A 13,259-nucleotide genomic window follows, 5' to 3' on the forward strand; every position below is an offset into this window, starting at 1 on the left:
TAATCATGTATGGACATTAGGGTATCATTTGAATCTTCATAAAGATTTGAAGATATATAAAGATATCATCAATATTTATGCAATTTAATAAGCCCTATTCCATTCCTTCATTTTAGCCATTAAATATCTCAAACTTCTCGCATACAATTGAAAATCCCAAAACTTTATTTTAGCCCTACACTTCATCCATATTTTTTTAGAAATAGCATGAATTTCCATGTTATATATCCATGGGGAAAAGTGGATGCTAGGTGAGATAGCAAGACAATAGAGAAATGACCCTCCCTTGCTATTTAGGACCGTGAAGAGGTGCACAATCTTGGCCCAGGAGGTGCTTTGCCTACCCTCTGATCCGAAGTCCAAGAAATACGTTGTAGGTGCATGTACTTTAATAAATACCCTTGTTAGAGAAATTTTGAAGTAGCATCAAGGGTTATGGCAACACTACATGTACCCACATGTTTACAAGTACAAACAATGCTAAAGAGAATTAGAAATCTCAGCATTTTGATATCAGGAGCTCAAGACATCATAGAAATATTGATAACAGGTCAAGTGGATAGCATACTAGCTCATGTGGCAAATAAAAAAAAAAGATCAAATAATGGATGTAATTAATGAGGATGCATGAACATTCCAAAATGATCAAAAGCTTTCCAATAATGTCTTAATAAAGAGCAAGCCAATGTTGGAGTTAGCATGCCAAATTCCTTGGGGGCATCAATCATAAATATGTGTATATATCACGTGGGTTCAACATAAGCAATTTTTAACATACCATTTTTACATATTTTTTATATATAGAAGAGTCCCATATAAAGGGGTTAATAGAAAAGGGTTATATTTTATTAATGAAAAATTCATAGATATTTATAAATAGGCCTTGAATGCACATGATACAGAGAGTATACATATAGTGAATTCCCTAGGTCAAATGCACAACATGCCCATCTTCTAGAGGATGCTAACAATCTATCAAACAACTCCAATGATTACCAAGAATTATCAAATGAAATTAAGACCATGAATGAGGGGATTAACAAGTTGATAGTTACATTTACCACATTTACTAAAAAAATTAATCTTGTAGTAGCCCCCATCATTTCAAATGTAGTACCAATTGAATCTACCTTGAAAAATCAACGAATCAACACACCAAGGACCAAACTTGGAAATAGATGAATATTCTAGAGTGAAAGACTCTTATCAAATACCTCAAGTGTAAGATAGACACAAATCACGACCGTAATTTACACCTAGAAATAGTGACTAGCATGATGGGCTTCAATTCAATCCTAGGCACAATAAAGATTACTATGGTTGTGACTCTTTTTATAAATATTTTTACCCTCATCCCTCAAAAGTTCCTAGAAGAGTTGAAAGCAACCCTCATCACATTCATGAAAATAAGCACAATGAGAGGAAGTCATCTCTTGATCAAGATTATGTGGAGAACCACTCTTATGGACAACCATTTGCCCATGGGAATGGTTATAATAATTTTACATAGAAAATTGCCTAGACAAAACTCATGGAATATAGAGTCGCCTAGACCAACTTCTTATGGACAACAAACAAATAATGGACATCCATGCCATTATGACTAGAAATAAAATGAAAATATCAATATTCTGAATTTTAAAGTAGACAATCCATTACCCACTGGAAGAATGGTTGAACAAGTTAAATATATATTTTAGTCTATATTCCCACAGTGATGATACCAAAATCTATTATACTATACTCCACCTTGAAGAGTACACCCATATGTGGTATAGGTACATGATCAAGATTGGGCATGATTTTGCTACTTGGGAAGCATTCAAGAGTGCAATGGTTGAAATATTTGTGTCTTCATTGGATAAAAAGAAGCTAGAAGGGAAGTGCTATGATTTGCAACAAAGGGGAATGTCTGTGAGGGACTATTCAAACATGTTCTTGAATCTCTCAATGTACGTGGAAGAAATTTCAGATTTAGCCAAACTGAATGAGTATATATTTTTGGATTAGATCTAGCCCTATCTTCAAATATGGGAGCTATGCAGCTTATAGCTGTGCATGAAGCCATACCCAAGCCATATAGCTCATTGAACGTTGCAACCAAAAGTGCAAGAGAGATTTGAATAATTTCCAACCTAAAGTGACAAGCTTATTAATCAAATTAGTCTACTAGAATAAGGAAAATTTTTAGCCAATTTAGAGATGAAAATTTAGGGTCAAATACCTATAGCAAAGTGTCAAGACAAGGGACGAATTACAGACCCAATGATGGGGTTCAATTGGGTAGGAAACCATCCTCAAACAATACTAATAGTAAGCTCTTATCTAGTGATAGACTTCAAGATATGCATGCAAAGGGTTTTTGTTAAAAGTGTGGGAAAAAATGGTCACTTGACCACAAGTTGAAATGTAAAGCTATGAAAGAGTGAGCACGATTTTCATTGAGGATTCAGAGGATGAAGAAATTCATGAAGGTAATTTTCTATAAGTTGATGCCATTCCCACACATGAAGAGCTATACAAGGTTGATGAAGAGAGTGATGATGAGTTTTATGATTCAATAGAAGGATTTCCTTTTGACCTTGTGTGTCAGGACCTAAAACGGGACTTGACATTGGCTCTAAGGCACTAGCCGGGCCTCTACTACCCACCAAAAACCACCCCACATGGCCTCATGGCCAGGAGCATCTAAGAACTTTGCATTTGTTTAATTTTGTAGTCCGATGGATAATTCTTTCCCCACTCCTCAAAGGGAGTCCCCAAACATACTGGTGTTATACACCATGTAGCACATGCAAAGGGAGCACCCCTTGGACTGATCACCATGGCTCCACTACAACTCTTCTACACCTTGAGAATTGGCCCCAAGATTCACTGTGAACATAGACTACAATCAAAATGAACTCCACTCTTTCAATTAAATGATCCAAGAGATAATAAATAAACCTCACCAAATAACTCCCAAGGAACTGAATATCTAGCCCTATAACTTAGGATACCTCACACTCTCAAAATAGGTCATTGCTCATATAAATAGGTGCTATGTATCTTGGATATGATACCACATGGTATGTGCAAATGCAATTGTGGATGACCGTCATGCTCAAAAAAAATTATTCATTAAAAATCAACAACATGAAAGTGTGAAGACAGCTCTTTTCATGCTTTCCTTCTATTACAATAGTGTGTTGTTGCTTAGGGCTAGTATCGAGCTTTTGCGTTACTAGACCCTTTTAATTTTAAATAACAACAAATCCTATATGATATGCATAACGAAACATCAGAATTGAGCATACTTTGACCACTCAAAAAACCCCTACTTCCCTACCGTTTAAAATTTTACATGTGTTGGTAGGTTTAAGGTGTGGTTTTTTATGTTATTTTTTTGAAAGCAATAAAAACTCACTTCAACAAAGAGATAGGGATGAATTGAGACTAAGCCTCATGCTTAAGCTCTACCATACATTCACAAACATAAATCTTATTTTTTTTTATTTTTTTGATGTAAAAATTAAATTATTTATTATTTATTATTTATTTATAAAACATTACTGATAGTTATTGATTTTTTGATTCAGATTGATTAATCTTATCGAAATTGATTTTCTTAGCATGTTTCAATCCATAGGAACAACATATGCACTCCAAAACCCAAAAAACTACATATTTTTCCTTAAGCTGCATAGTATCGGGTTTTACGTGTTTAGCACTAAATTATTATACGATTGATTTTTTGCAATTTCTTCAACATGACTAAGTAATCAGAGTATCGGCAATCAAATACAAGCATTTCTAACCATTTCAAACCAAAATTGATCATAAAACGATGAAATCAATGATTTACTCATAAAATCGCCCATTATGACCTATGTTTTTCAACATTGGAGGCCCGTTGATGATCTCTCCAACCTCAATTCATGTCTCTTTTCACTCTCGCATTATCACACATCCTAAACCGTCCATCTCAGCCCATCCCCTTCTCTGCAACAAAGGCTCCCTCTCCAGACACACTTCGTCAAACCTGTCTGATGCAATCACTAAAACAGAAAACCATTAAACGTACCCACACCAAACAAACATATAGTCCTCATGGCCTTATGAAATATAACAGTTCACAACCAACAAAGTGGCTCTCTTGGCCTTATGAAATAAAACATTAGAACCCTATTGAAATGACCCTCTTGAACTTATGAGATAATCCACTTTACTACCATGCGTACTACTGAAACAAACCCTATAACTCCACTAAAGCATAAAATTGACCAAGGAGAAGGCCTCCAGAGGCTCTACACTAAGTGCATTAGGTTATTGGCTAATCCCCTTGCATAAATAGCAAGAGGTGTTCGAATATGATGTTAAACAATCCTATGCGTCCATGATAAAATGGGAAGGTGCTCGATTGCGACTTGACTCATAACCCAAACTAACCATCGACAACCAAAATAGGACGTGTCAGCAAGAAGACCCCAAAGTAGTCCAGGGCTAATATTAGAAAGTAATTGTAAGAGCTCCCCGGGACTACAATTAAAAAAGATATCTTTCACGAAAGCATAATTAGCTAGGGAATTCACAAAGTGATTCCATTGTCGAGGAACTAGTTGACAAGTCACCGTCTCAAAAATATGCAACATATCTAAGGAAATAATCATTGACAATGGTGGTAGTACACTTTAATCTCCCATGTGAAAGATCCGTCTTGCCACTCAATAACCTAATAACCTTTACTCCGCTAGATCACTCGACCTTGGTGGTAACATTGCTCTAGATACGGATGCTCTAGATATGAAATGATTCTTCCCATTTGATCGTCTTGGTATACCTACTGCAAGTTAGAGCTGAATCAAGAAGGACTTGCACAGGCACCAAGCCCAACGTTAGCCCTTACACATAGTAAGGCTTTAGCTTATTAAAATTAACTTTATTCTCAAACTCTATCCATTGCAAATTTGCTAAAAGGATTGTAGAGCCATTCTTTCCTAAATATAAAATTTTGTATGGTCCATCCCATTTGGGTTCCAACTTACCTAGGGATAGCTCACGACGAGTATCATCATGTAGCACCAATAGACCCTTCACAAATTTATACTTCTTAGTGTGAAGTCATGAAGGGCTTTTATTCTCTTCTTCCCTACTTCTTGATGTAGTAAAGCCTGCAGTCGAATCTCATCAAGATGTGTAAGAGAAGAATATCTTTCCTATAACCCTTTTGTCTCTCCCCAACGAATGATTGAGAGCAAAACACACAGTGGGGGTAGCTCTATTTCCAATGGCAAAATGCACTCCTTGTAATATTTCCACACGAAATATTAATGATTTTAGACCCCGCACACCACATGCAAAAAGCGGTTCAAAATAATCTCCCACATCAATAAATCCTGGTGGCTAAGCGTTCCCTCCGCGTGCATTAATAAACTTCAGCTCCCTGTCGTGTATGGAAGACCGTGGCTTGAAATTGCAAGCCCACATGGGAACACCCTTCACGGGAAAAGGCAAATGGATAATGGTTAAAATTGTGGCAAATTTTTTTAACTATTAATCCTCTCCCCTCAGCCAATGCATGGCGGGGAGAGGGAGTATGGAGGGGACCTTGAGTTATGTGGAGAGCATGGGGTAGGGAGGAGGCATGTAGAGCCATGTGTATGGCTATCTCCCCCCTTTCCCCCCCCTGAAGCTTGAGGGAGGGAGAAGAGGACGTGCTCTGTCAAGATTGTGGGAGAGAAGGAAGGAGTCTCACTTGTAGCTTTCTTGCTTGCACAATGGGGGAATACACACAGAGGTGGAGGCTGAAAACAGTTTTCCTCTTCTTAATTGTGTAAGCCAAAAAGAACTCTCATACAAAGAAATAGAAAAACCCTATATATGGGTCTCAAACCAAACTCAACTAACTAAGGTGGCATACTAACTGAGCCACGAACTAGAGTAGATAAGGATAGCTGTCATCTAGCTATTATTCATTGGCGGTGTACTAACTGCATTTGCAACAATTGACACATCGGTGACATAAATGCACAACGGTCACCCTGGCATATCACGAGTGGAGCTCGATATCTCAACACTCCCCCTCGAGCTCAATCCCAATTCTTGCACACCAAGCAGGTCTCTAAACTTGCGCAGCTTCTTTGCGCCCAATGCCTTCGTAAATATGTTAGCTACCTGATCCTCTGTGCTGACATAAACTAGATCAATCAGACTTAGTAAAACCCTCTCTTGCACATAGTGATAATGCACCTCAATGTGCTTTGTTCTAGCATGATAGACTGGGTTATTTACCAAGTGTATACTGCTCATGTTGTCACAATAAATGACAACTGGCCCATCTGTAGACTGTTGCTTATCATAAAGTAACTTATGCAACCAAGCTACCTCACATGCAGCCATTGCTGCACCCCTGTACTCAGCCTCTGTGCTCGACAAGGCAACTGTAGGCTGTTTCTTGCTGCTCCAAGTGACTGCAGCACTCCCAAAAGAGAACACATATCCACTGGTAGATCGTCTATCACAAATACTACCAGCCCAATTAGCATCAGTGTATCCATGTAACTGTATCTGAACCCCAGTCTCATAAAGTAGTCCATACTGCAATGTGGACTTCACATACCTGAGTATGTGTCTAGCCACATCCAAATGCGATTTCCTTGGAGCCTGCATAAACTGACTTACCAATCCAACAACATAGCTCAAATCTAGCCTGTAATAGTCATATAAATCAAACTTCCTACTATGCGTTTGTACATAGTAGGGTCTTCTAGAAGCTCACCTGCATCTGTGCTTAGCTTCACATTCTGCTCCAAAGGAACTGAAATAGGCTTACAGCCTGTCATCCCATATTTGGACAGCATGTCCAATCCATACTGCCTCTGCAAGAGCTGTATCCCACTTGGTGATCTAATCACCTCAATGCCCAAGAAATAACGCAGCTCTCCCAAATCCTTCATCTCAAACTTCTGCTTCAATAGCATTTTCACATGAGGGATATCTTCATCACTATCACCTGTCATAATCAAATCATCAACATAAATGACAAGTAGCATAATACCTTTCTCTGTTTTTCTCACATAAAGTGAGAAATCTGCCTTGGAAATCTGAAAGCCAATAGTGACAAGATACTGTCCTATCTTGTCAGACCATGCTCTAGGTGCTTGCTTCAAGCCATACAAGGCTTTCTTCAACCTGCAAACAAACTCAGGATGAACAACATGCACATAACCTGGTGGCTGCTCCATATATACCTCTTCTTGCAAATCACCATGCAAGAAGCCATTCTTTACATCCATCTGATGTAAAGACCATTCCTTTGATGCAGCCATAGCAATGACTGCTCTTACGGTTGCCATCCTTGCAACCGGACTGAATGTTTCTTCATAATCAATGCCATATGTTTGTGCATACCCCTTGACTACTAATCTTGCCTTGTATCTGTTCATAGAACCATCTGCATTGTGCTTCACCTTATAAATTCACTTACAACCAATTGCATTCTTATCTTTAGGCAAAGGTACCAATTCCCATGTGGCACTTGCTTCCAAGGCATCCATTTCTTCATCCATGGCTTTCTCCCATTTTTCTTTTCCCATGGCTTGCTCAAAAGAAGTGGGTTCTGGTTCCTGTATCACTTTGACCATATATGCATAGTGAATGGCTGTAAATCCATCATATTTCAGCCTATCCACAGAATACCTAGCTCTGGTAGACCTGCGCAAAGTAGGTTCACTCCCAGATGCTCTCAAAACATCCCTGGTCTTCCTTACTCCAGGTGTAACAATAGAAGGAATACCCAACTCATCATCAATGCTCTGTTCTAAGCCACTGGATTCACCATCCACATAAGAGTGACCTGCATTCACATCAACCATAGGCTGAGCAACCTTCCCTTTTCCTTTTTGTGATACTTGCATACCACTATCTGCATTGCTTTGAGAAGATTCTCCTGATCTCAATCTGCCTGTCCATGGGGAAGAATATGAACCACTGCTAGAGGACACTCTAGGTCCACTAATATTTTGTGACTGCTACTGTGAATTCTGCACAACATTACCACTTTGTGCATCTACATCATCAATCACATTTACTGGTTTATACCAGCTACTCATCTCATCAAAAACAACATCTATGCTCACTGTAAACTTACGAGTAGAAGGGTTATAGCATCTATACTCTTTTTGCTGCAAAGAGTAACCAATAAAGATGCACTTCTCAGCTTTTGGATCCAACTTGGATCTCAACTCATCTGGCACATGAACATAGGCAATGCACCCAAAAATCTTCAAATGAAAAATATCTGGTTTCCTACCAGTATACCTCTCCTCTGGAGTCATCCCATGTATTGCTGCAGTGGGAGTCCTGTTCATTATGTAGACTGCTGTAGCAACTACTTCAGCCCAGTAAAAATCTGGCAAGTCTTTTGCATTGAGCATGGCACGAGATACCTCTCCAATATGCCTGTTTTTCCTTTTTGCAATTCCATTTTGTTGTGGGGTATGACTACATGAATATTGCTGCTTTATGCCATGCTCTTGCAAGAACCTTGCAAACTCATTTGAGAGGTACTCTCCCCCTCCATCTGACCTTAGGCATTTTATTTGCAGGCCTGTTTCTTTTTCAACCATAGCTTTAAGAGTTTTGAAATGCCCAAAAACTTCACTTTTCTTTTTCATAAAATACACCCAAACTTTTCTGCTATAGTTATCAATAAAAGTGACAAGATAATGACAGCCTCCAAGAGTTGCAGCTCTAGTAGTCCACACATCAGAGTGGATTAATTCCAATGGCTTCTCACTCTCTTGAACATGTCTAGGAAATGGTTTCCTTGCCTGTTTTCCAAATTGGCAGGCTTCACATACCTTATGCATTTCTGCAACCTTGAATTTAGGCAATCGTGCAACAATATTTTGGGCCTGCATTGATTTAAGTCGCTATACATTAACATGACCAATGCGTTTATGCTTGATATCAATATCTGCAACTACACCGGTCCCATGTGCAAACATTGCTGCACTCAATTGAGTTATGTCTGCATCCAATGTAAACATTCTACCCTTCTTCTTTCCTTTTGCTATCAAGCGACCTTTATTTTTCATATCCTCAACATAGCATCCATGAGGATTAAATTTGACCCGCAAGCCCTGCTCAACCATTTGACCAACAGAAACCAGATTCTTGGTGATATTCGGGACATGAAATACATCGGACATGTATTTCTTTTTCCCATCCTGCATAGACAAAGGAAATTTTCCAATCTGCACAACAGGATGTGCAGTATCATCACCAGTCTCCACAAATCCCGGTTTTTCCATTTTCCTTGCATCCTCCATCCATTCTGCATGACCTGTCATGTGGTTTGATGCACCTGAGTCAACATACCACACATAGTTTCTTTCTTCTGCACTTGTCACAGAATTGTTCATGTGCTGCACCATAAACAAATGCTCATTTCTCTCATCACCCTATCTACTTTAAGATGCATAATTCCCTTGTTGCAATTTTCCATTCATGATATCATTCTGATTTTTATAGCAATCTTTAGCTATATGACCCATTTTACCACAGTAGTAGCATTCAACATTACTGTTTGCATTTTGGCCTCTTTGCTATCCACCACGACCTCTTTGGCTCCCCCTGCCTCTAGAGTTACCACGTCCTCCTCCATAGGACTGGTTTTCTTGAGTTTGCTGCATATTCTGATTTCTACCACGTCCTCCAAATCGGCCTCCTCTACCTCTGCCTCTACCTCTTCCAGCATTCGAGTAGAAGGCAGCTTCTTTTGAAGTTTCTCCTGAAGAAGATACACCACCATTTCTCTGCTCCTCAGAAATTAGAAGAGCAATCAACTCCTCAAAATCAGGAAATCATTCACGGATGGAAATGGATGTTTGGAACTGTGCATAATCCTTTCCTAGACCATTCAAGGTCACAAAAACTAAATCATCATCTTCCACTGGCGACCCAATGGAAGCAAGTGCATCTGCAATCTTCTTCAGCTTCATGTGGTAGTCATTGATGCTCATATTTTCTCTTTGCACATTGTGCAACTCTTGCTTGAGCTGCATTTTCCTGGCTTGCGTATTTGTACTATACATTTTTGACAAAGTATCCCATGCCTCTTTTGGCGTACTTGCATCTTAAATATGCACAATCATAGAGTCTGAAATGCTGATAGACAGCTAGTACATAACTTTCCTGGCTGTCTCATGCCATGCTTTAAATGTTTGCATTTGCTGTTGATTGGGAGCATCAGGAAGAACTGGTTCTTCTTCATTTCCTGCAACAAATTCCCAATATCCTTTTCCCATAAGGAAATTCGTCATTCTAAACTTCCATACTTGGAAGTTGTTCTTGTCAAGCTTTTCAGCTACAATCTGTGCAAGAGAATCAGACGCCATTACAGAACACTGCAAAAAATTCTGTCACTGCAAAAAACACAGCTTCACCCTCACAAGGGCAAATCTGCAAAATTGGCGAAAGTGGTATTTGACTACACAGTCACTTCCTAGTGACGATTTTGCATAAACAGGAACCAAGGATGATTTTGTAACTCCCAATGTCAAGATTGTGGGAGAGAAGGAAGGAGTCTCACTTGTAGCTTTCTTGCTTGCACAATGGGGGAATACACACAGAGGTGGAGGCTGAAAACAATTTTCCTCTTCTTAGTTGTGTAAGCCAAAAAGAACTCTCATACAAAGAAATAGAAAAACCCTATATATGGGTCTCAAACTAAACTCAACTAACTAAGGTGGCATACTAACTGAGCCACCAACTAGAGTAGATAAGGATAGCTGTCATCTAGCTATTATTCATGGGCGGTGTACCAACCGCATCTGCAACAACTGACACGTTGGTGACATAAATGCACAAGGGTCACCCTGGCATATCACGAGTGGAGCTCGATGTCTCAACATGCTCTTGTTGCCGTGAAGAGCTGCCTCCTGCCTGTCGCCATACTGCTGCCGTCGCGCTGTTGTCGTGCCCTGCCGTCCTCACCCGCTATCACCATCATCACCATAATCATCATTATTATCATCTTCATCTCCCTCATCGTCGCCTTCACCCTCCCAATCATTTCCACCCCCCACATCATTCTGTCCTGAACAAGAAGCATAGAAGATTCTAAATAGAAGCTTCTAAATAAGGCTTCCACAAGCCTTGTTTCCCCGTGTTTCCTTGGTTTCCCTTAATACCAAGTCTCCAAGGCCCGTGTCCTGCGCGGGAGATGAGATCTCAGACAGAGAGGATCCGATACGCGGAAAAGACCCAAGGGGAGTTGCTACGATAAAATACATGGCATAAATGGCTCCGAAGCTAAAGACGTGAGGCGCACACGCGGGAGCTTCCAATCCGAGTTCGCGTGTGGACAACACCCCGAACCTCAATGCCCAGGTTCTTAAAAATTGATTCCGCATGAAAAGAATGCACTAGGCATGTCCAATTCTCGTAGGCAAGTTTAATTACATTTGGAAATTTTAATTGCTCGCCGATTTACAAGATTTAGTTGCATGAAGTGCATTTGAAATTGGTTGCACTTCGAAGTTGCAATCCTAAATGCATATTGCATAAAAGGTGGATTTGTCTAAATGCATCCTTGATTGCCTCGCGAAAAAGAACAGCGCATAATGCATTTAGGTAATAATTTCCTAGTTGTGATTCATATGAGATAATCGTTGGCGTCCATTAGATGTTGTCCAAGTAGTTGCAATGCATGAAAGGGATTTGTGTACCTTGCAAATTGCATGCGGTGATAATTACATCCTAGGTTGGGCTAAGTGTTGAAGGATGAATTAAATCAATAATGGTCTCATGGCATTTGCTCATGCATGGAGTCCTTTTGCCAAAGTTTGAATGCATCTTCATCAAAAATATTAAAGCCTTGATTTTCGTTGCATCAACGTAGGGTCTATATGAGTTAGTGCTGAATTGTCAATCATTATAGATTAGGCAAGGAAAAGTAACGATCATTGTACAACTTATAGCTGCATAGAAGGAAAAAGTCTATGAATCGCATATTTGCATGGAATGTTATATCTTGCAATTATTTACATCTTTTAGGAAAAGTATTGTCGTAAGACAATTAGGTCAATTAGGTAAATCACTTGTAATGGTGTAACTCAAATGATGATCACCTCAATGCACTAGATAGAGCTAAGCCGTGATAAAATTTTGCCTAGTATCGCACTTAGGTCGCCAATGCAATATTTATGATCCCAAAGATCAGGACCCACATTCACGGAATGTTAAGGTCAGCTAAACGCCCATGCAAGAACAATCTAGGGTCCTCACCCTAACGATCCATTGGCCAAATACTAGACTTCCGTTTGAATTTAGAAACCCTAGGGCCAAATGTTGTCGGCCTAGTAAGGTTAGGGTTGGATTGGGTCAAGAGGACTCGCAAACCCTACATCTTGACCTAAGGTATTCTTGACCAAGGAATACTGTCTGATGGGAGAAATAATCCCACAAGTTAGGTGCGACACTTGTCTCATGCAACAATTTGCAATGTCGCATGATTTTGTGACTAAATCACAAAATAGTATTGCCACTCCTTAGAACAAGGTTGGCGAGTTCTAGAGTACAAGTCTAATTTTCTAGAGGATGAGTAGACATCTTGCTACATCACCTTTCTTTGGGGCTGATTTGCCAAGTTAGGGAAATTATGAGTTGCCTAGGAAGCAATTAACCAATCAAGTTAGGGCAACGACGTTGTCCAGGATTTATTGTTTATAATTTAAGGAAACCTAAGGTGTTTGTTAATTTGGGTTAACAGGGTATAAACCCTAACCCAAGGGAAGAGGGTAGACTAGCAAGACAGCTTACAAAACCCTTGGGATCTTGCTAAGTTGCAATGGATCCAGGATCGAATGCTGGATGCATTCGGAGAGAAGAATTCACACCTTAGCAGTTGGCCATACAAAAGACCACAGGATTGATTGTGTTTGTACAGTTAGGAGCACTGTTTGTACTTCTTTGCTCAAGGAACTAAAGCTAGAAAAATAATTAATGCTTCAGGTTGAAGGCTTGGAGGGAGAGGCAGCATCAGTTACCCTCGACTGTGTGTTTGACCCTATCCAAGGGGGTTGTTAACCGCACCGAGTACGTGGACCGAACCCGCCGCGAGAGGTCTCCTTGTTGGTGCTACTTGGAGCATGAGGACGCTTGGGTGCTAGGGGAGGCTCTGGCCGTAAATCGCTTGCCTCCGAGTCCTGCACAAGAGGCTGACGTGACTCGAGATGGGATCTCGGCGTCCGCATACTAGTCTACGAGCGGAAACT

This window comes from Lygodium microphyllum, chromosome 1 (assembly GCF_053477565.2).
Source record: "Lygodium microphyllum isolate KBCC chromosome 1, Lygodium_microphyllum_v1.1.10, whole genome shotgun sequence".
NCBI lineage: Eukaryota > Viridiplantae > Streptophyta > Polypodiopsida > Schizaeales > Lygodiaceae > Lygodium > Lygodium microphyllum.